We start from the raw sequence: 26,545 nt of genomic DNA on the forward strand, positions 1-26,545 counted from the left end.
TATAAATGGTGCTTTGTAGCCTAAGTAGAAAACACAATGAAGGGAGTGGCAGGAGATGAGGTTGGAGAGTTATGTAGGAGCAGCCACATTAAAGACAGTACTGCGGGCAGTGTTAAAGAGTTTGGTCTGCTTCCTATAGGCCACCAAAAACTACGGGATAATTTGCAGGAAAGAGCAACTTTGTCAGACTTTTTCTTTAGGTATTATTCTGGGAGTGGTGTAATGGATGGATTTGGAAACAGACCAGATATAGGAATGCGATTCATTCTGCGTATGAAATTATGTGCACAATACATGCAGTCACTGAATTTTTAAAAAGTAATTGCTAAGTTTCAAAGCTTTCTTTGATAAGCATGTTTAAAATTTTCATATAAGAACAGCTATTTTAAAAGTTAAATAAATATCTAGAAGCCAATGACATTATGATTAATACATTCAATTACTTTGTCATGAAATTAAAGTTGAATCTCTGAGTCCACTTATTATTAAAGTGTTTGTTTTTCTTTAAAGATGGTTAAAAATATTCTTTCTAGTTGGAGAATGCCTAAAAACGAAAGTTTTCTTCCCTTGGGCAAGGCATACCTTAGCAAACTGAAGTTAGGTCTTCATCTGTAGATTGAAACACTGGGTAACTAAAGCAGTGATATGTCAAACTTCTCTGGCAACTGATTTCTCTTTATAAGTGAAGGCTGATTCAGAAATGCAATAAGTATTGAGAAAACACTGGGCAACCCTGCCTACATAGTCACTGTTACCCGATTCCAAGGCATCATTGCCCTTAGGACTCTTCTTGGAATCCACACTAGTAACACAGTTGGGAAATCATTAAACTACATAATCTAAAGTGAGGTAAAATGTTATCCAACTCATTAATGCATATATACAGAGGATAAACACACACACACACACACACACACACATAGTGTGTGGATCATTTAACACCTAAATCAAATGGTCATGGAATAATTATGTTTGTTTTATCTGTTTACAAGTAGCTAATTTACCCCCAAACTGTGGTAGCTTGAGTAAACACAGCTTACAAAAGTTTGTAAGTGATGTATTACAAAAGCAGTACAGATCAAATGACAATTCAAAGTAGTTCTCAAACTCATAGGTCAGCCATGTCCTAAATTCTTACCTTAAAAACTTGATCAACAATTCTTATAAAAATACCTTTTTCTAGCTCTAGAATATTAATCTTGTCATCACGTTACATGTCTTAAAGAAATTCTGAGAGGTTTTTGTGTGATTCTAAGGTTACCTGTAAAATTGGAAATCTATAATTATATGCTTTGCAGTCATCTGCTTCCTTCAGGCAACCACCTTGCATTAAATCTGCCAATAAAATAAATTTAAAAAGTCTCCCCAGGGATTGTTTTGCTCTCGTAAACTACTAATCTGCTAAATATGTAATTGAATTATTCTGTCATCTTAGCACCAACTTCACTTTTAAATAAAAACTCCTTGTAAATAAGAGGACAAGCCATAGAGCTGAGATCAATACATACTTCTATAAACCTTTCTTAATAGTTGCTGAGTAGAAAAAATAAAAGCAACTCTTAAAACTCTCCTTATTTTCTTACCACTGTCTTGTCACTTATGATGATGAGTGTACCTTTGTAGGAGCCTGGAATATAGCAAGAGAGAAAGAAAGGAACAAAGGAACTACAAGAGAGTGAGAAAACAATTATCAAAATGGCAATAGAAGGTCATTACTCATCAAAAATTACTTTAAATGTAAATGGATTAGATTATCCAATCGAAAGATAGAGTGGCTGAATGGATAAAAGACCAAAATTCAACTGTGTGTTGCTTATTTAAAAACTCATTTTAACTTGAAGAATGCACATATGCTGAAAGTAAAGGAATACAAAAAGATGTTCTATGCAAATGATAACCAAAACAGACCAGGATTGGCTATACTAATATCAGGCAAAATAGACTTTAAGCAGAAAACTGTAAAAAAAGACAAAGAAGGTCCTCATATAAAGATAATGGGGTCAAATTACCAAAGGATATAACAATTATAAATATAGATGCATCTAACATTTTAGCACCTAAATGTTTTTTTTTTTTTTTTTTTTTTTTAAATATTAACAGAACTGAAGGGAGAAAAAAATACAATAACAGCGGGGGACTTCAACACTCCACTTTCAACAAAGAATAGGTAACCCAGACAGAAAATCAATAAGAAAACAGCAAATTTGATTAATACTATACACTTAATGGACCTAAAAGACATATACCGAAAATTCTATCTAACAGTAGAATAATAGACATTCTTCCACAGCAGACTTGGCATACCTTCCAGGACAGATAATATGTTGGACCACAAAACAATTCTTAACATATACAAGGAGATTGAAATTGTATCATTTATCTTTTCTGACCACAATAGTATAAAACTAGGAATCAATAAAAAGAGAAAATTCAGAAAATTTACACATATGTGGAAATCAAACAACTCACTAATGAACAATTAGTGGGTCAAAGAAAAAATTTTAAAAAATTTAAAAATACGTTGAGACAAAGGAAACTAGAAAACAACATACCAAAATTACTGAGATGCAGCAAAAGCAGTTTTAAAAAGAAAGTTTATAGCAATAAATGCCTATTTTAGGAAAAAGAAAGGCTTCAAATAAACAACCTAAGCGTATACCTTAAGAATCTAAAGAAAGAAGAACAAACGAAGCCCCAAAGTGAGCAGAAAGAAAGAAAGAATAAAGATTAGAGGAAAAGTAAATGAAATAGACATGAAAAAAATAGAAAAGATCAAGAAAACTAAAAGTTCAGTTTTTAAAAAGAAAAATAAAATTTACAAACATTTACTTAGACTAACCAAGCAAAAAAGAAGACTCAAATAAATAAAATTATAAATGAAAGAGGAAATATTACAACTGATACCACATAATGCAAAGGATCATAAAAGACAACTGTGAACAATTATAAGCCAACAAAATGGATAACCTACAATAAGTAAATAAATGCCTAGAAACATAGAAAGGCCAAGGTTAAATCATAGAGAAATAGAAAATCTGAAAGGACTAGAAGACTAAAGAAACAGAAAATTTGCAAAGACTAGTTTGAAAAGACTAAAAGACCATGGAGTTTGAATCAGTAATCAAAAATCTCGCAACAAATAAAAGCCCAGGAACAGATGGCATCATTACTGAATCCTACCAAACATTAAAGAAGAGTTAATGCTAATGCTTCTTAAATCCTTCTAAAAAAATTGTAGAGGAAGGAATATTTCCAAATTCATTTTATGAGGCCAATATTTTCCTGACCCCAAAGCCAGAGAAGGACACTATTAAAAAAAGAAAATTACAGCCAACATCTCTGATGAATATCTCATAGGTGCAAAATCATCACTAATGTATTAGCAAGCGGAATCAAACAGCATGTTAAAAGGATCATACATGATGATCAAGTGGGATTTATCCCTGGAATGTGTGAATGGTTCAACATACAAAACCCACTAAATTCAATACACCATATTAATAGAATGAAATATAAAAATCATTTGATCAGGATCAGGCGTGCTGGCTTATACCTGTAATTCCAGCACTTTGGGAGGCTGAGGTGGGCTGATCACTTGAAGTTAGGAGTTCGAGAACAGCGTGGCCAACATGGTCAAACTCCATCTCTACTAAAAATACAACATTAGCTGGGTGAGGTGGTGCGGGCTTGTAATCCCAGCTACTTGGGAGGCTGAGGCACGAGAATCACTTGAACCCGGGAGCAGAGGTTGTAGTAAGCTGAGATCGTGCCACTGCACAGCAGCCTGGGAGACAGAATGAAACTCCATCTCAAAACAACCAAAAAAAATTATTTGATCATTTCAGGAGACACAGAAAAAACATTTGAAAAAATTCAACACTGTTTCATGATAAAAACTTTAAATAAATTAGGTATAGATGGTGTGTACCTCAACATAATAAATGCCATATATAACAAGCCCACAGGTAACATTACAGTCAATGGTGAAAAGATAAAAATCTTTCCTCTAAGATCAGGAACACCACCAGGATGCCCACTCTTTTTTTAATCTTCTTTTTGTGGAGAATGGGCTTTCACTATGTTGCCCAGCCTGATCTTAAGCATTTGGATTCAAGCTATCCTCCTGCCTTTGCCTCCCTGAATGCTGGGATTAAAGGTATGAATCACAATGCCCAGCCCCAGAATGCCCACTCTTACCACTTTTTTTCAACACAGTATTGCAAGTCCTAGCTAGAGCAAATAGTCAGGAAAAAGACATAAAACTCATCCAAATTGGAATAGAAGAAGTAAATTGATCTCTGTTTGCAGACAACATGATGTTATGTAAAGAAAATCTTAAATAATCCACCAAGAATGTTAGAAGTAATAAGTGAATTCAATAAAGTTGCAGGATACAAAATTAACATAAAAAAGTCACCTTTTAGGCCAAGTGTGGTGGCTTATGCCTGTAATTCCAGCACTTTGGGAGGCCAAGGTGGGCAGACCACTTGAATTCAGGAGTTTGAGACCAGCCTGGCCAACATGGCTAAATCCCATCTCTACTAAAAATACAAAAATTAGCCAGGCATTGTGGCACACACCTGTAATCCCAGCTACTCAGCTGGCTAAGGCAAGAGAATTGCTTGAACCCAGGAGGTGGAGGTTGCAATGGGCCGTGATCATGCCACTCCAGCCTGGGCAACATAGTGAGACCCTGTCTCAAAAAAAGTCACCTTTTTATATACTAACAATGATTAAACAAAAGATTCCCCTTACAATAGCATGAAAAAATACTTAGGCATATATTTAACCAGTGAAGTAAAAGATCTGTACACTGAAAACTATGAAACATTGATGAAAGAAATTGAAGAAGAAACAAATAAATGGGAAGATATCTCAAGTTTATGGATTGGAAGAATTAATATTGTTAAAGTGCCCATACCACCCAAAGTGATCCACAGATGTAATGTAATCCCTATCAAAATTCTGGTGACATTTTTCACAGTTATACGCAAAAAAAAAAAATTCTTAAAATTTGTATGGAACCACAAAGAACTTGCATAGCCTAAGCAATGTTGAGCAAGCAGGACAAAGCTGGAAGCATCACACTTTCCAATTTCAAAATGTATTACAAACCTACAGTAATTAAAACGTATGGTTCTGGCATTAAAAACAGACATACAGGCAGATGGAACAGAAAAGAAAGCCTAGAAATAAATCCACATGTTTACGGTCAACTGATCTTTGACAAAGGTGTAATTGTATAATGTGTTTACTCATTGTGTAATGGGTAAAAGATAATCTCTTCAATAAGTGGTGTGGAAAATAATGGATATCCACACACAGAAGAATGAAATTGGACCCTTTTCTCACTGCATATACAGAAGTCAACTCAAAATGAATTTAAGACTTAAATGTAAGACCTGAAAATGTAAAACTACTGGAATAAAACAGGGGGATAGTTTGTTGACATTGGTCTTGGCAATGATTTTTGGATATGACAACAAAAGCATAGTCAAGCAAAGGAAAAATAGACAAGTGAGATTGCATCAAACTTTAATGCTCTGTGCAGCAAAGGAAACCATCAACAGAGTGAAAAGAAAACTTACAAAATGAGAGAAAGTATTTGCAGACTGTACATCTGATAAGTGATTAATATCCAACATATATAAAAACTCAAACAATCCAAAGCAAGAAAATAGCCTGATTAAAAAATGAGTAAAGAACCCGAACTGACATTTCTCCAAAGACATACAAATAGCCAATGGGTATATGAAAGGATGCTCAGCTTCATTAATTATCAGAAAAACACAATCAAAACCAAAATGAGATAGCACCTCACAGCTGTTAGAATGGCTAATACCAGAAATATAAAAAATAACAACTGTTGGTGAGGATGTGGTGAAAAGAGAATCCTCGGACACTGTTTGTAGAAATGTACATTGTTATAGCCATTATGGAAAACAGAATGAAGCTTCCTGAAAAAGTTGAAAAAATAAAAATAAAAATAGTGCTACCATACGATCCTGCGATGCAATTTCTAGGTATATAAAAAAGAAAATGAAATTAGTATGTCAAAAAGATATTTATACTTCTATGTTCATTACAACATTAGTTACATTACTCAGGATATGAAAACAACCTGTGTCCTTCAATAGATAAATAGATAAAAAAATATGATATACACACGATGTATTATCCAGCCATAAAAAGAAGGCGATCTTGTCATTCGTGACAACAAGGATGAAACTACAGGGCATTAAGTGAAATAAGTCACACACAGAAAGACAAACATTACCTAATTTCATATGTGTAATCTAAAACCGTCAAATTTAGAAGCAGAAAGTAGAATAATAATTGTCAAGGGTTAGAGGTTGGGGAAAATGGAGACATATTTATCAAAGGGCAGAAAATTTCAGTTATGCAGGATGAATAAATTCTGGAGATCTAATGTGCAGTATTGTGATTATAGTTGATAGTGTATTGTATGCTTGAAATTTGCTAAGGTTAAGTGTTCTTACCACACACAAAAGATAACTTTGTGAAGTGATGGCTATTTTAATTAGCTAGATTTTTGGCAACTTTGTCAAAGATCAGTTGACTGTAAATGTGTAGATTCATTTGTAGGCTTTCTATTCTGTTCTATCCACTTGTATGTCAGTTTTTATGCCAGTACTATACTGTTTTGATTACTGTAGCTTTCTAATACATTTTCAAATCAGGAAGTGTGATGCCTCTACCCTTGTTCTTCTTGGTCAAGCTTGCTTCGACTATTCTAGATAGTTTACGGCTCCATAAGAATTTTAAGATGTTTTTTCTATAACTATAAAAAATATTTTTGAAATTTTGATAAGGATTACATTAAATCTGTGGATTGCTTTGGGTATTATGGGCTTTTTAACAATATTAATTCTTCCAATCCACAAAGATGGGACATTTTTCCATTTATTTATGTCTTCTTCAATTTCTTTCATCAATGTTTCATTGTTTTCAGTGCATAGATCTTTTATCTCCTCAGTTAAGTTTATTCCCAAGTAGTTCATTTTCTTGATGCTATAAATGAGATTATTTTCTTAAATACAATCCTAATCTTAAATATAAAGATTATATTTTTGCCAGTCTTAAATTGTTTTTCACATCAGTCATTGTTAATATACAGAAATGTAAATGTTTTATGTTTATTTTACATTCTCCAACTTTCCTGAAATGTTTATGAGTTCTAACATTTTTTGATGGATGATTTAGGATTTTAGGATTTTCTATATGTAATATAATGTCATCTGCAGGCAGAGACAATTCTACTTCTTTTCCAATTTGGATGTGTTTTCTTTCTTTTTTCTGATTATTGTTCTGGCAAGCAGGCTTGACGTTTTCGTTAATTGATTCTCCAGAGCTATGTCAGCAAACTATAGCCTGAGGACCAACTTCTGTGTCTGCCTATTTTTGTAAATAAAGTTTTATGAGAACATAGCCAAGCCCATTTGTTTACATATTATGTTTTCATACGATTACAGCAATGTTGATTAGTGGCCCAAAGTTAAGGTATTTACTATCTCTTCCTTTTTGAAAAAACTATGCCAATTCATACTCTACTGCATGTTGTTTGTACATTTCTTGCCACCTCATTCTGTTTAATATAATGGCAGTGACTTGATTTGTCTCATCCCTTGAGCTGAACTATGTAAGAGAAGCACAGTAGAAACACTTAAAACCTAAAAGATGTGGATTAAGGAGCTGTCAACTTCAAGACAATGTCCTGCAGCCCCCAGTACTTACCTGTTGTCTTTTTCATTACATGGAATAGGTGGATGTCGATACATCTCTATGAGCAGGTGTATTTGTATAAGTTAGTCATCTTCTGAATCTCCTATTACAGAACCAGGCCCATTATCAATCATAAGTGTATATTTTTTGACTGCTTCTTATATCTCTTGCTTTCCTTAGTTTTGTCATGAGGATATTTGATAGCCACATGCTGTGACAACAAAACAACTGGTTAACATAACAAATCCAGTTAAAGGTTTGCTTTTTTATATGATGACTGCTATTGAGTTTTAATTTTTTGGCAGAAAAATTTGATTTTATTTTTACCAAATTAATCTGTCTTTTTTCTTTCCCACTGGCAAAAATAGAATCCTTACTCTAGAGTGAGTAATCTTTACTCAATCTTTACTGAATAACTTTCATTTGACCTATGTGTAATCACAGCAGAAGTGCTTTCTCCAGCTGAACTCTTTATTTAAATGACAGGGGTTACACAGTATATGAAAGAGATGAATATCTTCATGCTCCTGCTGAAAGGAGAGAGTGCTTAGCCTGGACCTTCTTCCCACTGCCTATGCAGAGACCCCACATGGCCGCCTGTGGAATCCCCAGAACTACGTAGGGCACACTTTTAAATCTACTAGAGCTAAGATTTAAATGAAATTAGTAAATTACTCTCTATTGGGGAGTGGCATGTATTTGTATGGTTTAGTGTCTAGAATTACATGCTAAGAAACACTGGCAGGACTTTATTTTAAAAAATAATGAACTGTTTTCAGCTTTGGAAACTTCAAAAAATATTTAAGCACCATTTATCAGAAAAGTCAAACTATTGTTCATCTTCCCATCACTTACAGATATAATCAAGGCATTACATTTTGTAGTACCCAACTTGTTAAAAAGCCATATTTCTAAAAATCCAAGTAACCATTTTGCATATGAAGAGAATACAAAGTTCTGCTGAATGCTAATGTGACCCAGAAATAGCATTACCCTCTCCACATATTGGTTTGGCACATTCTTTTACCTTTAAGTAGAAACAGCAATCAAAGTGCTTGTAGCCATTTCTGAATCTTCTGTCAAAGTTAAAATTGCTTTGTCAATTCCATAAAATGGAAACATTTTATGAAATATTATTTCATTTCTCCTTGGCCTTATCATCATTCTTATATAATAAATATATTACTTGTCCTAATATAATTTATTTAATAATGTATATGTGCCTATAACCATAAGGCAATTCTTAGCAAGGTGTCTGGTTACAGCATATACTCAATAGGCGATCACATTTGTTGTCCTTGTTTGTAATAACTTTAGAGAGCATCAGAAGACTAGAATATGAAAACAAACGGAGCAATACAATATGCTGTACACAAAAGTAATCCTTTGCAATAAAGAGCACATTTTCGTAGACACAAAAATGGAGGTCTACCCTGCCATCTAGTGGATATATTGGGAAATAAAAAAATTTGTTTTTAAGGTTTCAAAGGAAGTTGCATTACATTTCACCAAAATGTTGCATTTTTCTTGAGCAAATAGCATCTGCTCTCTGTATTGCTTTCAGCATATTCTGTGAAGATTTATGCATGAATGAAATAAGATAATTTTCAGAAATCTTGGAAAAAGTGGGACTTGAGGATTGCAGAACAGAAGCTAAAAAATTACAGTGCTTAATGAATGTTTTCACATATGGAATATCACAAAGCGAGAGTGAGAGAGGAAGGAGACAAATTGATGCCCGTATCGAGTTGTTTAAAAGAGGGAACAAATAAAAAAGAAACTACTTAGCAAATTTTTAAAGCTTAAAGCCAGTCCCCAGCGTTCAAGGAATTATTCTCTAACACATGGAAAGCTTGGCAAAGACGGAAAATATCTCTTGGAAGAAATTTCAGTGTCTGGAAAGAGAAAGAAAAGGGAAGATGAAGAACATGTGATGAAAGAAAGCACAGCATTTATGAAGAATTCGGCAGCTCTGCAGCTGCTGAGAGCGGTGTCTGGCAGTGGCAGTTTTCCTTAACTTCACCTCAGAGCTGTTGGGTTTTGGTGGGAAAGAAAGCATGTTTAAAGAAAAACTTTCAATAAACTGGATGCAAAAAGTTTGCATTACCTTGTTAAAATGAAATACTATCAAAAGACTAATGTAATACCAAGCAAAGTGAATCTCCGGCCAGTTTGATGTCTCTCGTGTTTCTGCTTGAGTATATGCATAAGATGTACGTGCCATAGGCCTTGACTTTAAAATGTTTGTGTGATATTGTATAAAAGATGTAGATGATAAATAAAAGAAATTCACAAATACTATTTGAGCTTTCAGAATGATGTGAGACATATTTCTACTAGCGTCCGTTGAAAATGTTCCAATGTGTTTTGCAAAATAATTTTTTAGGAGGAAAACATTGATTAAGACATAGGCTGAACTGTTAAAATTATTAACAAAACTCATCTGTTTGTTAAAAAATTAACAATAACATGGCATTGATTTTATTCAGGATGTCAAAATGTGTTTTTATGATTATGTATGTTTATAGCTTTGTCACACAAGTGACATGAATTCTCGGCAATTAAAAAGGACTTGAATTTCAAGGCACTTTAGGAAGATGATCTGCTCCTCTAGTAGCTCTGCATTTTATCAAGTTATGGTTCTGGAGTAAAGCACTGCAAATTTCAGACCTCCACCTGAAGAAACGGTAGAACCATTTCTTGTTTGTATTGTTTTACAATATTATTACCATGAGACCACAGTAGGGAACTTTACTTTGCCTACCTACCGAAGTGTTATATGTGGATATACAAATTTAAAGAAGCAGAGAAAGATTCTATTACAAAAGAAAAAAAATAGTGCATGGAAAAGAAGACTGCCACATCACCCCTCATTACAGCATACAAAGAGTTATTGTGTGAATGTTCAAACTTAGTAACCTCTGCCAGTTGAGCCGCTGGCCTGTCTCTTGGGCAGTTTTTGATGGGCCTGCTAGAGCTATCCTATCAGAAGGAATGAAGAGATTAACAGGAAGAATAGCAGTTTGATATTTTAAAACTTTTGATAGCCAAGTCCATTGTGCTATTCATTCCCAGCATGTTTAGGACACTTTGCAGAATATCAGATAGGAAAATAGTTCCCCTACAGGAAGAGGGAGATCTAAAAGGTAAGGACCCTTAGTTTGGGAACAATATTCTTGGGCTGGCCAGAGGTGAGGGCAGATTGAATTCTGATCCAGCTCATTAGTGATTAGTGCTAGAGTCTTAGAGGGGAAAAAGGGGAGGTTGATAATAAATAGGAATAAAAAATAAAAGTGGAACTATTCACATTGATTTATGAAATGGAGATAATACTTTTTGAGAGCTAACAGACAGCCCCCCACTTTCTCCTATTTATAGCCTTTTGAAAGGAAGAAAAGAAATGGTATTTCATGGAACAGACAAGCTGGAGGAATTGTGGTCTTGCAACAGTACAGTGGGTTCTTTAGATGGTTGTGATGACCTAGATACATTGGGCATGGCTAGAGACTTCCAGCCACCTGAGAACCGGGAAGGCAGGTGGCCTTGTAGAGCAAGCCTAAAGTTTGTGAGAAGAGGGACTCCAGAAACTTCTCTGTGACAACCTCCCATTGTCTTACAATAATGTGGCCCTGGGTGTTATAAACCTGCCATGTCATCTCTTGCCCTTAGAAACAGCTGACTGAACCAGAGGTGGACAACTAACCAATGTTTAGCCAATCGGACTCTCTTTTTCAGAAATTTAGAGTTAGAACAACTTCCAACTTGGACCTAATGCTACAAAAGTCTGGACCTCCAATATATAAACTGGAAAACTGTGCTTGATCCATGTTTTTCCATGTGGACAAAGGAGCAGAGAAAGAGTCTGCAGAGGGACAAAGGAAAACAAATGCAAAAGAGGAGTAGAGATGAGAAATACCGAAAGCTATATCTGAACAGTTTTAAATCATTAGTTCCAGTTCTTTTCTGTGCTCCACCCATATTTCTGCCCTTGGATTTTTATTAGATATCTCTACACTCTTATGATACATTCTTATTTGACTTAAGGAAGGCTAGACAAATATCTGTTACTTGCACAAAAGTTATTAATCCATACAGTAAGTTTGCCTCCACACTGTCTAAATCCAACCATTTCAGCCAGAGGAAGAAAATGTGAAAATCTAGGCTCACAACAGTCTCTTAGACTCCCGAAGAGAAACTGAAATCTGGATGTGACCTCAGGGGCTCTATTCTTTCGTGTGTTTCTTCAAAATGTTTAGATGCCCCTCCAGCAGAAAGGGTTCCCTAGTCTTGGTCTCTGTTTCTCTCCTGTAAGGCACTTTCTGATCCTCTACAAGCCCTCCCTGCCCACACACACGTACTTTATGTGGATCAAGTGCATAGAGGAGTTCCAATACTAATACTTAAGGGGTTCTTCTGGGAGTCCATGGGTGGACCTCGATTCCGGAACAGTGGCTGATGAGCTGATGGCTTTGATTAGTCAGTGTGCTATTCCTTTCAAGTGATTATATGAGATTGGGCCACCAGAATGGTACAGAAATGTTGATTTTGGGTGACTTTCACATCAGGCACAGGATGAATTCAGGGCTCTGGGCTACTAGTGCTCCTCGGATGAGTCTTGCGTTTGCGGTGGATACATGGTTCTTCCATCAAATCTTGCCTGCCAGTGATCTGTCTGCTGTCATGCCAATGGTCTGTAGGATTCAAGGGTGTAGGGTTGATAGCAGGCCTACACTACCAAGTGTGCCTCTGCTGTAGGCACCCAGGACATTCACCTCTTGCTGTATCCAGGCCATGTATCTAGGAGTCCTTCCAGGATAGCCTTGCCTATTTCCTGCAAGGACTTTTCAGACTGTTGCTTCATAAAGCCTCCAGGCCCTTCTGATCAGTATCTTCTCTTCTTACCATAGATGTGTGACATTGGGCACTCTCAGATAAGTCTTATGCAATGCCAAGTGAGAAACAGACATTTCTTCTGCAAATGAGACTCCTCTTCTTGCTCCTGTCTTTGTTTAGTCTCCTAACTAGGGAAGTACTATGGTCTGAATGTCCCTCAAGTCATGTGTTGAAACTTAATTGATAATGTGATAGTATTAAGAGGCAAGTCCTTTAGGAGGTGATTAAGTTTTCATGAGGGTAGAGTCCTCACGAATGAGATTAAGACATTTATAAATGAGGCTTCACAAAGTGTTCAGCCATTTTTGTCCTTCAATTCCTGTCACCATGTGAGACACAGCATTCCTTCCGTCAGGAGGACATGACACTGCGAGAAGACACCATGTTGGAAGCAGAGAGCAGCCCTCTCCAGACACCAAGTCTGTTGGCACCATGACCTTGGACTTCCCAGCCTCTACAACTGTGAGAAAATAAATATATGTTGTTTATAAATTTCCCAGTCTTAGGTGTTTTGTTATAGCAACACAAATAAAGACAAGGTGGGATACAGGAAGCAGGGGTACAATCAACATTGAACCAGATCGCATTCTAAGAATAGTGATCACCCATAAGTGGGAGTTGAACAATGAGAACACATGGACACAGGGAGGGGAACAACACACACTGGGACCTCTCAGAGCATGGAGGGGCAAGGGGAGCGACAGCATCAGGACAAATAGCTAATGCATGCAGGGCTTAAAACCTAGATGACTGGGCCGGCTTCTGTGGCTCACACCTGTAATCCCAGCACTTTGGGAGGCTGAGGTGGGTGGATCACCAGAGGTCAGGAGTTTGTGACCAGCCTGACCAACATGGCTCTACTCTCTCTACTCTACTCAACCATCTCTATTAAAAATACAAAAATTAGCTGGGTGTGGTGGTTCATAACTGTAATCCCAGCTACTCAGGAGGCTGAGGCACGAGAATTGCTTGAACCTGGGAGATGGAGGTTGCAGTGAGCCGAGATCACACCACTGCACTCCAGCCTGGGCAACAAGGTGAAACTCCATTTCAAAAAATGAACAAAACAAACAAACTAACAAATAAAACAAACAAAAAAACCCACCTAGATCATGGGTTGATAGGTGCAGCAAACCACCACAGCACACATATGACTTTGTAACAAACCTGCACATTCTACACGTCTCCTGAAACTTAAAGTAAAATAAAAATTAAATAAATAAATACATAAATAATTTTTTAAAAAGAATGTAGTGATCATAGCCAAAAATATTCAAGAGAAAATATGGATATAATTATATTATTCTAAGTTATGCTATAAACTTTATAAAATAGATTTAATGTGACCAGAAATGAATTAACATTCACTTACATTTGAGGGCACAGACAATAAAGTGGACTAACAAATTTTTAATCAGTGGGAGCCAGTATCCATGGATAGCATTATGGATGGTGCATCATCATGATTAATGATGTAACCAATAATAACCAAATGGAATTAGGGAACTGTAGTGGCATGAGGAGCTATATTGTTCCCAATGCAGACAACTTCCAAAGAGCCATGGGATTGGAATAATGGCATGATACTTTTTCTTACAGTAGGAAATATGAGATTAGCCAGAAATGGTGCATTGTTTAAAAGAGAAGAAGGGAGAAGGAGAAGGGAGAGGTGGAAGAGGAGGAGATAATGAAATAAATGGGCACAATGAAGAATCTTCATGAGCAGTGATTGGACAACAAACAAATATGTAAATACATTGTCTCTGCCCATTATTCTTAACCTTAATCAGTAAATTACTAAATTGCACATGGGTCCATGAATTTTGTTCTTAATAAATTATTTATATAGACAGGGACCACACAAATATATTTGTCTGGGGCCCCACACACCCTATGGGTAATCTTGAATTCTGTCAACATAGTCAGTGAATACCAACCTCAAAAATAATTTGTAGACTGTTGGTAGTTGGGTGGAGGTGCACAAAAGATTTTAATACAGAAGGTCTTCTATTTAGATAGAAAGGTCCTCAATAGATAGAAAGGAATCTAACCCTTATCACTGCTATGACCTTCCTATAGGTGTTAGTGGTTGTGGGCAGTAAGTTTAGTCTCTGCTATAGTATTGTGTATGCTGTGTTTAATCTTAAGATGTTTTGAAATACTTTACAAACATCACTCCTTCATCAGTGTCTGTTGCAAAGGGAATGAAAGTATTTAAAATGCTAGTAAAAAGAGACAGGCAAACGATATAAAAATGGGAAGTGGTGAGAGTGTAGGAAAGTGACTGGATGTGAGATGAGACTAGAGGATCAGAACACATTTCACAATGAGCCAATATTATTTCAGGAGTGTGCTTTAAATTATGAATACCCCCAAATATGATTTGTTTCTAAGTATGAGGCCATGAAACCAAATTATCTAACCATATGGGGAGATGTGAGTGGGTAAGGACAGGAGTGGGGTGGCAATAGGGATGGTTGAGTGGAGGAAGTAGGGGTCAGGCATCCCTAGGCAAATAATATCTTGCTGAAAATGGAAGCTTTTCTGGGACTACTCAGATGAATTGATATAGATTCCTCTAGTTAAACGTTTCAGCCAGTACAAGAGCCCAGAGAAGAGAGAGAAAAGCATGCTTTCAAATAAACAGAAGATTTCCATATTGAGAGAAAGAGAAAGATAGGAAAGGAGTGAAAAAGCATAAGGCAAGAGACAGGCATAGTCCTATTGCAGATCTAAAGAAACTGGACTATCCTCAGGACAACAGAAAGACATTGGAAACTGTTAGCAATGTGTGTTATAAATGATCTCTCTGGTTGCAGAGTGAATGCAGGGGAACAGTTAGGAAGCTGTTCAAAGGTGGTGGCACTGACAATGAAAAATAGACTCTTAGGAGGTATATAGGAGATGGAAGTGGCAGTAGGTTTGATGAGAGAGTCTGAGGAAGAGAGAGTTCCCAGGGATGCTCCCAGGCTTAGCTGCTAAAAGCGCAGCAACACAATTTCCTGAAGGGCAATTATATAGGTGAGGCTGAAGGTGGAGAGGGGGTGGCTCATTGGGAACAGGATAAATTGAGTGCAGGTTGAATATTAGGAGCTTGAGGGGCTTCTGAATGGGAGATGACAGTAGGAAGTTGAAGTTATGTAACTGGAGGATTCATTATGAACTTGGTCTGTTTCTCCAAGGGCAAAAGCATGTTGTTTGTCTCCATTTTCCATCTAGAGAGCAGAACATTGAACCTGGACACATGCTTTCTCAGTTTAAAAATGGCTTCCAAATGCAAAGGAGCAGAAATGCAGTAGTAGCTGATACATACCAAATACAAAGGTCACTTACTTTACAAATTCACTTTGCCCCAGGCTGTGCCTCAAAACATAATTCAGAAACTTCAGACATCATGAGCAGAGAAGTTTTACCCAAGAGTGTTCCTCTAGAACTGACAGGAAAGATAAATGACCTTGCTCTTTACAAGCATGGAAGTGTGCTTTCAATGTTTACACAGTGGTGGTGTTCATCTCTATTATCTATGTGTTTTAATATAGCCATTTAGCTGTGCAAATAACCACACAGAAGTGCCAATATAAAATTGATACATTTTTTAATTTATTGAAACACTTGCCCATTTCCAGATGTCTTCCTGTATTTTTGACCTGTTTTATAATCTTGTTGAGGAGGTGTATTCATGCTCAGAGAAACATTGGCTTGAGGAAGAGTGGGGGGTAGCTCAGAAAGGAGAATTTCCCGAAAACCTGTGCATTATCAACATGATTTAGTAAGGTTGTTCGATTTTGAGTTTTTCTTTTCTATTTCTTAATTTAAATGTTAAACATTTAAATCACTTTAAGTCTATAATGGATATCCACAAATATTAACCATTTTATTAATTTAGTAATTCAAGTGCCCTTGAAGACATATGTTCAGATTATCTTAAGAGTTTTCATATTTCAATACATAAGAGGTTAAAAAAAAAGCCTACTGAACTAACACATAAATCTGAGAAGTCTAGTTGTAGGTGTCATGTTTACGTTGCTTTATCTTGGCCTTTGTATAGTTGTGAAAAATGAAGTGTGAACTTTGATGCTTCTGCACGTTACAATCTTTCCAATTCAAATTCAGAGGGGGAATAAAGAGAGAAGGGAACTAATACTATGAAACTGACTATATCCCAGGGACGTTTGTTTACCTGAGTTTATTACAACAGTACATTGAGCAGGACATTTCTAATCTCATTTTTAGATAAGGAAACTGAATCTCAGAAGAGACATTTGCCAAGAGTCACCTTGCTACGTAAAGGGTAGTAGCACTGGGATCTCCTGTTTTTTGGAAAACTGGCCTGTTTCAAAGTTCAGTTTGATTAAGTGGCACTAAGCATAAGTGACTCCATTCTGGCTTGGTCCATTCTGGTCTACTGGGGCTGAGTGCAGGAGGCTAGTTTAAACCAATGGCCTCCTATAAACTTTAACAACGATTATGTTTCAACTTATACATCTTTTTTAGTGTCTACTGACAAATGACTAACAGAGTGTCACTTTCCTATCTATGTTTTTAAGGTGACTACACCAAACTCTGCAATATTGAAGTGCTTTCTAGATATGCTTGAGAGAGATCTAATAGATAAAGTGTAATAGGAGAGTAGATGAATGGAGTCATTTTCTAAAAAAAGGTCAGAAAAATGTAAGTTAAATAACCTTGGTTCAGAGACAAGGGAATGCAGTGAAGGAGATCATGATTCTGATTGAGGGCAACTATCAGTGGATTACGGGTAGAAAGAGAATGCCTGTTTTACCGAGCTTTTAATTTTTAATCAGTTTTATTGAGGTATAGTTTACTCGATACTTTGTCATACTGATTTCCACTTCCAAGGACAGTGTTTCTTTTACATTCTCCCCTCCACTGCAGAGGGAAGCAGCCTAAATCATTTCTTAAGAAAGAGTGGGTCACTGCTTTTGGACTGGTGGTTTAAAGTGTAGTCACTGGAATAATGACATAAGCATCAGCTGGAGGCCTCTGAGAAATGCAAATACCCAAACCCCACTCATAGACCTCCTAATTGAAAACTGTGAGGGGTGGGGGCCAGCAATCTGTCTTTTAACAACCCCTCCAGGTGATTCTGATGCACTATCAATTTTAACAACTCCTGCACTGGCAGCTGGCCTTTGACAAGGCTTAGCCAATCTGGAGATGGGCCACAGGAGGGTATATTGCCCAACTTGTCCCGCAGATGCATCATTACTTAGCAAAGCTATTCTCAGCTTCCCAATTTGGGTTGAGAAAACTAGAAGAAATCAACCAGCCATTGGCAGAAAGACAAAGACATTTAGATTGAAGTAGAAATCAAAGGTATAGTAGAGTCATGCCAATAACAGGCCCCTAAAATTCCTGTTGATGAAAGAGTGAGATTGTGTTTCTTCCACATTACTACTTCCATATTCTTATGTCAAGCTTCCATTTCATGGGGTATCTCACAACCAAAATAGTTAAAGCCTCTTGTTCTCTGCAATTTAGAATCTACTTAGAAACAAGTGTTAGTAATTGTTTGAGCCAAGAAGATGGAGGAGCAAAGAAGCAGTGTTCATCTGTATACTGAGAAAATAATGATACAGTGTCCAGAGGGCTCAGATGAACAAAAGCAGTCATTTTGTCTTCTGCACAACAAATGAAAAAACATTACAAATCTTAATAACTATGTAGACTAATAATAAATAATATGTATTATGCACTCCCTGGGTTCAGGTTTCTCTTTTATGTGTGTGCACATGTGTTTGTATGTATATACATAAATGTATAGTTTATATGTAAAATACCTCAATTCACTTAAGTCACGTAATAATCCATGCATGTTTGGATTAATGCTATACTTGCTTTATAGATTATAGATAATAGCATTAAGGTAAAGGAAAATTAATTAACTGTCCTGAGTATACACACATAATCTGTTAGACAGTAAGGATTTGGACCACAGCAGCCTGGCACCAGAGCCTGTGCTATCAACTATAAAGCTATATTGCTTCTTGATGGAAGTTATTAAAATTAATCCTCTTGGTTTGGGATTCTATAAACTGCCTGTTTGTCTCTATGGCAACCATATTCAAAGCCTTCAGCTTCTAGACTCTCATGTGAAATCCCTACTAACCATAAGAACCACATGGCTCCTGTGTGTCCCACAAAACATATGCATATGATTAGATTTTATATATGACTCTTAACATCTTCCTCAAATAAATGTTCAATATTGTGAGCACTGGTTTTAGTTCATACATGAATTGTTTACATTTGATTTCCTAGTTATCAGCCTGAACAAACAAGTGAGGAAGGGAAGAAAGCGTGCACTGTCCTCCTCTTTCTAGGTCTTGAATGTATTCAAAAGTTTCATGGTTGGCCACAGGGTGAAACCTTGGAGGTCTTCCTAAAAAGTGTGGGGGAGGCCCTCAAATCCATAAAGGCAGTCAGCATGCTCCTGAATCAACTCTCAGAAAAGCACCTTCTAAGCTATTAATGATTAACATTTATGGGTATTGTTTTTTACATGCACATCCTAGTTTTGGGGGAAAATACTTACACACGTTAATTTTATGTTTTAATTCAAACTGCAAATGGCACAATGTTACATAGTAACTCAGTAGTAGAGCAGGGACTAGGGGACAAGAATTGTTCCTTTTCTTTTCTTTTTCTATTGCAGTCTTTACTGATCACCTGACATGCCAGCGACTACAACTATACAGGGCACACAGAAAAAAAAAATGCAACCCCTGTTCATCATCACCCCATCATTTACAATCTCTGATGTGATTGTAGCATCATCACTCTGCTTGGTTGGGCCTGTGAGCAGGAGTTACATAACTCAGAGTAGCAGCAATCACTAGGGCCCTGGGAGGGTAGATTTGCCTGCATCCTCTACTCAACCAGAGCCATGCAGCAAGGGCTGGATGGCTGCTAGCCCCAGAAAACCTTAGCAGACTGTGGGGCTCAATCCAGTTTTGAAAAGCGGTAAAGAATGCACCCATTGGGCCGGGCGCGGTGGCTGACACCTGTAATCCCAGCACTTTGGGAGGCCAAGGTGGGCGGATCAAGGCTGAGATCAAGAGATGGAGACTATCCTGGCCAACATGGTGAAACCCCATCTCTACTAAAAATACAACAATTAGCTGTGCATGGTGGTGTGTGCCTGTATTCCCAGCTACTTGGGAGGCTGAGGCAGGAGAATCACTTGAAACCCGGGAGGCAGAGGTTGCAGTGAGCCGAGATAGCACCACTGCACTCCAGCCTGGGCAACAGAGCAAGACTCCATCTCAAAAAAAAAAAAAAAATGCATCCATCAGGAGCGTTGTCTTTACCAATCCCTAGCCTCCACCCTTGGTTGCCCTGGAATTTTCTTCCATCAATCCCTCTGCTTAGTATGAGGTAAAAGGCTGAATGTATTTCAGCTATAATCAGAGGCACTAGGAAAACTTTGTGTGTGTGTCCATGAACACTCCCAGGTACGTGTATGTGGGTTGGCAAATGACCTGAGGGAATATCAGGGAGGGAAGTAAAGCAATTTAAAGTACAGATGAAAGGAACTGAGGATGAGTGCACAGTTCCTGGCTCAAGATATGCTTCTCAGAAGTTTTGTAGAGTATTTAAAAGCCCTTCCTGACTTGTCAGGTAACCCACATTTTCCTAATGGTCTGAGCTAGTGGAAATGGAATGTGCTTTTTCGATGGGCTGCTCAATCTAAATCTCTGAGGATCTTCTGATTTGTCTGGTAAGCAAAATGTATGACTTCAGAAATCTTAATTGGCATATAACGAATGACTTTTCAGCCTAAATATTAGTCTTGTGTAATTACAACTCTTCAAGTAAAAATATGGTATTCTGGTAAAGAAATTTAATGTCTCAAAGAGCAATAGTTTCCAAATAAAAAGCTGCAGAGAACTTAAAACTATGATCATGAGATCACTGCTTTGTATAATTTATATGATACAATCATTAGATTCATTTCCTTTATAAGTTACTTCAGACATAATACTAGAAATTATATAGACTTGCTAATGGATTCCCTTTTTAGAAAATGCTATCATATATTAATACATCTCTCTACTTCCTTATTATTAAAACATAATCCCCATTTATTTCCATTTAGAATAATCAAACAAATCAAAAGCATGATACTAAGCACTGTAGTAGTAAGGTTGCATAAAAAGAAAAATGACTAAAACCACAAATCTACTGAATAATAATACTTAAGTAGAATAGTGTTATTTTATAATTTTATTAAATGAATTTAAATAAAAACAATGGTTTGTGCAGAAAGCTAAATGCTAGATTTAAAACCATAATATCAACTGGGAAAATGCCACTAGGTGGAGCCCATGGTTTCTAAGATTTTTGATAGTCTCCTCAAGTAGTCCTGGGGTAAGTATTTTCTAGCTGTTGAGTCACAGTGTTGTTAACTGTTAGGGAGAGACATTAGCTTGATATATAGGACGATCCTTTGGTTACGATTAGGAAATGGGGAAATTTGAGAATGGGGTAATCATTTTTCCTTCTGTACAAGTTTATAAAAGAATGCAAGTACCATCAGCCCATTTCTGGAAACTAACTAATTTAAACTGACTTTCTGAAAAAGAACAATCAATAATTTAATAATACTATGGCAAAGAAAGCTAGCTCTTTGGCAGAACTGTTGAAATGCAGTTTTCTCTTATTAGTGGGTATTAAATATCCACTTTAAGAGAAGTTTAAAAGAAAATTAGAACAAAAATACATTTTAAGATGTATTTGTAAGTCAAGCACATGGCAAATAAAAGAAACCCATTTTAAAAATTATTTAGATTGCATTCATCAGGCAGTTACAATCTGTTAAGTACATTCCAGAAAAAAATGTGAATATAGGACAATTGTACTCTAGTAGCCATTCTAAGGGGGCAAAGAAATAGCTTTGCTTACAGATGATACACAGTTCAGCCTATTAAAAATAATATTAAATTACTGATTTCACAGTCATTCTTCTTCATTAAATCTAGTTTTTTTTAATGTAAAGCTTTTAGGTATCATTAACATTAATAAACTACTTATTTAAGTCATATAATTTGATAAGTTTCACACACATAAGCATAACTGCAACAAAATTTGTGCTCCCTTAAAACTTTTCTTGTGCTCCTTTCTAATACCTCCCCTCCCCATTATTCTCTGCTTTCTCTCTCCCTGAAGTGACCGCTAATCTGTTTTCTGTCACTATAAGTTAGTTCATATTTTCTATCTGGATTCATACAATATGAACACTGTTTTTGGTGAGGGTGCGTCTAGCGCTTCTCCCTTTCAATAATCATTTTGAGATTCATCTACATTGTTCTGTGTATGAGTTCATTCCTTTTGATTGCTGAGTGATATTCCAAGGTTTGGATATGCCATAGTTTATCTATTTTTCTATTGATGGGGATTTATGGGTTTTTTCCAGCTTGGGATTATTACAAATAAAGACTCTATGAACATTTGTGTACTAATCTCTGTAGAGATGTGTATTTCCTTTTATCTTGAGTATAAGCTAAGAGGGTAAGGGCTGGTAAAGGAGAATTGTCATATGACAAGTGTCTGTTTAACTTTTTAGGAAACTAGCATGCTGTTTTCAAAATTGGTTATACCACTTCTTCCTTTGTATGTAATAAAGTACATATCTCTGTTTTATGGATATTAATGAAAGTAATGAATATCATTGAGTTGCTTAAATTAGGAAAAAATAAAACAAAACAAACTTTGACTTTCTTCTACTTAAGAATACACTATCCTGGACCACAGTGTCAAATTTGTCTCCTATGTGCTCTGGAGGAACAGAGATAAAACCATAGTCACTACCTTTAAACTACTTGCATACATTAAACAACTTAAAACATCATTGGGTAAGTTAATGAGAAAAAGAAACAAATAAGATTTTTAGTTCATCAACATACAAACAGGATGAAACAACTTAGAATTGTAAACCTTATAATTTTGTTGCTCTAGGTTACGATAGATGCACAGCTCAAAATTTAGAATAGTATCTGCTTCAATGTGCTACCCTAAATTCAGGCCATGTGTTCTCATTTTACATTAAAAAATGCACTCACTATTTCCAGCAGAACAATTTCTCATAAAACTTCTCAAGCATATTACTTTTCCAGTAATAAGAGTGCTTGCTATACTTTTAGTATGTTTTGGTCTTTATTCAAATAAATTAAGTTGGCCATAGTTTAAGTTGTACTATATTGTCTTTTTGGAAAACATAGCCCATGTTTTTAATTTAATGAAATTACACCACAGGAAGAAGGTGTCAGTTGAACGTTTTGAAAATATTTCCTTACCAGATGTATGATTTCATATAAACTGCCTAATTGTCTATTTCTGTATTTGTAAATTAGGACTAACACTTCTGTATACCTTTTTTTGAGAATAAGAAAATTAAAACTTATGAAGTACTTAGAAAAGTACTTAAGTACTCAATAAATATTAACTTTTATTATTTTACTATTTCTAAAGCCTTCCAAATATAGAAGATAGTGGTAGATAAGTCTGTATTAGGAAGAACAAAAATACGTAGACAGAAATTTGTTCAGAAACCTTGTCTTGTTTTCATATCTGTGGATTCCTGTGAAGACCATCCCTCTACTCCCCTTAAAATAGTAAAACTTTTGTACATCCTTAGGTTTCCAATGACTAGAACTGTTTCTTAGATTGTCAAACAACTTCTGCGATTTATTTGATAGTTTCTGAAATCCAAATGTGCTTCCTGACCTATTGTAATAAGTTTGTTTAGTACTGCGCTTTGCAAATCCCTTGAAAAATGAACGCTATGCATGTTCAATGAAATATATTTAACTCTATGTAGTTTAGATTTGCTTAAATGACCAGCTAGGCTTTATTTCATCAGACACAATTTTTTCAGTGACAGTGAAACCATGCATAATAATTCCTTTCAGTTTCAAACCCATTAGATTAATAGACAAAATATGTATTTAAATAATAACACTGTACTTATATAAATAAATAAAATGCTCAAAGCAAATAAAAAGTAGCTGTGGCCCAGGAACAAATGGAAAGCCCCTGTTGGTAGCTGAGACCCAATACATATGGTCACCCAAAGCTAATTTTGAATGCAAGCGTGTGTCTGGTACTGCAGACTCAACAAGGAGCTGTGGGTGGAACTCCCACCTCACCTAGTCTGGGGGCAGAGCTGGACTTCAGCCAGACCTGAAGTCTGTGGGCCATCAATACTGCAAGTCCTACTATTTTTAAAATATAAAATAACCTAATATTACCACATCAATTTTGCCACTGCAATTGAATTCCATTTTAAGATGATGTCAGAGCACAAGAAGAACATCCAAATGAAGACTATTCCATATTAATGTGAGAAAGGCATTCTAGTGTATAGTGAATAACACAGACTGTAGAGTCAGATTGTCAAGGATTGAATTCCAGAACTGCCCACTTCTGTATGTGACTTCTGGCCTCAGTTTCCTCCTTTGTAAAATATTAATTACAACAGTGCCTACAATGTAGATTTGTGTGAGGATAAAATGAGTGGGTACTTTGAACTCAACCTGTTGCAAATACTGTGGAAGGTTTGTTATTAGTAGTAAAAAAAAAAAGTGCTCACCCATTATATGTGAAGCATCTTCTACAGGTTAAGCTTTTGGGAAATTAATGATGACAAGCAATACCTATTTGGCCACTTGCATATTTAATTTTAAATATTCTCCCTCTATTTTTCTCCCTAGACTTCCATTCTTTTTTTGAATACTTAGGTATGATAATGACCCTGAATTGAAGTCTCAACAAAAGTATCACCTTTTAATGTTAGGTGAGAAAGTTTATGCATAACTGTTACTCCTTTGGAAAACAGATTTCTCCTGGGTGGAATTCATTAGCTCTATCAAATTGTGAGAAATTAAGAGTCCAAGTCTGTAAATGGGCTTTGTTCTTTCTAAAACTTGTTTTGCTTGTATTCTTTTGTAGGTGGAATCATTATTCACCTAGTTCTTCATGCTGAAGATCCAGATGTTTTCCTTACGCCTTCCTTCTTCCTCACCACCCCTCCCCTGTATACGATTACCCCATTTTACTTCTTTGAACCCTCTTTTTAATATTATCACTATCCTTGTAGACTTCCTTGTCTTTGCTTAGATAGCCAATGCTCCCAGCCACCTCCCTGGGCTCTCTGCCAGCTGCCCTGACCTTGCAGCCATCTGCCTTCCAGCTGCTAGAAGCCTCCAAAACAAAAGCCTGACAGCGGCTCTGCATTCCCGCTATAGGATAAAGTTTCATATCTACTGTAGCATCCGGCCTCCTTTTCTAACCTCACATGTGCTGCTCTTACATCTACAGGAAATGAAAGTTACCCACACTCTGGCTTTTCTCGCGCATGTGCCTTTTCTGCAACCTGGAAGGCCTTTGCCTCTCCCTCACACCCCAACTATGGTCACCCAAACACCACAATGACGAGCTGCTTACTAGGATCTTGTAAAGTTAATTTCAGGCAGTGATTCCTATAAAAAAAGCCTCCCCTATGCTCTGAGGCAATATTAGGTGCTATTCCTCTAGGCCTTTAGAGTATGCAGGCACGTGTATTTTACTCTCATGAATAATTTTTTTCTGGTGAAATCGCTTCCAGACAAAACCTTTCTTAATCATTTTTCTAATATTAGGCTGAATTATTAGAATATATATGCTAGACTTGGATCAAGCTTTGATGTTTAACCATAAAACCCAATGCATAATTAGTACATCAGTAAAGCCCTTTAATAGACATAGACAAGAGTTCAAAATACATAAAGAATTTGTATGTTAACACTATTTCTATATTTTAAATGAAAAAATAGTGTTAACAGCATGATAAACAGTGTGTGTGTGTGTGTGTGTGTGTGTGTTGTGGGGAGTGGAGAATAATGAAAAGGTCCAATCATTCATAAGTGCTGAAACAGTCTGTGACTGTGTTCCTTTTTCCACCAGTATTTACCCCATCAGGAGATCCAGAGAGTATTAGGCAGAACTCCCTGGTTCAGTAACCATTTAGTTACATCATTTTACAAACTAATGAAAATCAGTCTTCTCCCTCTCTTCACCCTGTAGGCCTTTTCCTTGTGTTATTAACTGTAAAGCGGGATGGTATAACTTCAAGCTAAGGAGAAGGGAAAGGGATTTATAAAGGTTTATAAAGGGCACCGGAAAAATTTGATTCTGTGTGTCACAGAGCAAGGCAATGTAAAAAGCCTATAATTAAGCATGTTTTGTCATTTCATATTAACTTGAAGTAAGAAGTTCTAGAATTGCTTCCTACTTGCTTCATTCTTCTGGTTTTTTTTTTTTTTTTTTTTTTTTTTTTGACTATGTCTCACCCAGTCGCCCAGGCTGGAGTGTTTTGGCGCGATCTCGGCTCACTGCAAGCTCCGCCTCCCGGGTTCAACGCCATTCTCCCGCCTCAGCCTCCCGAGTAGCTGGGACTATAGGCACTTCATTCTCCTTTCTACAAGACAGCGTTAACTTACCATGTTACTGAGCGGTGACAGTGTGCTGGCAGTCCTCACAGCCCTCGCTCGCTCTGGGCGTCTCCTCTGCCTGGGCTCCCGCTTTGGCGGCACTTGAGGAGCCCTTCAGCCCGCCGTTGCACTGTGGGAGCGCCTTGCTGGGCTGGCCAAGGCCGGAGCCGGCTCCCTCAGCTTCCGGGTAGGTGTGGAGGGAGAGGCACGGGCGGGAACTGGGGCTGCGCACGGTGATTGCGAGCCAGCGCGAGTTCCGGGTGGGCATGGGCTCGGTGGACCCCGCACTCGGAGCGGCCGGCCGGCCCCACTGGCCCGGGCAGTGAGGGGCTTAGCACCTGGGCCAGCAGCTGCTGTGCTTAATTTGTCGCCGGGCCTTAGCTGCCCTCTGGCGGGGCAGGGCTCGGGATCTGCAGCCC

At 36.9% G+C, this 26,545-nt stretch overlaps 1 long non-coding RNA gene across 1 annotated transcript in view; it reads right to left on the minus strand.

Moving 5' to 3' along the window:
* The window catches only part of LOC129143765 (uncharacterized), a 277,822-nt gene extending 251,511 nt beyond the window's left edge, over positions 1-26,311 (minus strand). The window contains exon 1 of the long non-coding RNA XR_008547607.2: positions 26,136-26,311. This is a non-coding gene — a long non-coding RNA (uncharacterized LOC129143765). The remainder of the gene's footprint in view (positions 1-26,135) is intronic.
* Between the last annotated feature and the right edge of the window lie 234 nt (positions 26,312-26,545).

Source organism: Pan troglodytes, chromosome 3 (genome assembly GCF_028858775.2).
Source record: "Pan troglodytes isolate AG18354 chromosome 3, NHGRI_mPanTro3-v2.0_pri, whole genome shotgun sequence".
In the NCBI taxonomy this organism is placed as follows: Eukaryota; Metazoa; Chordata; class Mammalia; order Primates; family Hominidae; genus Pan; species Pan troglodytes.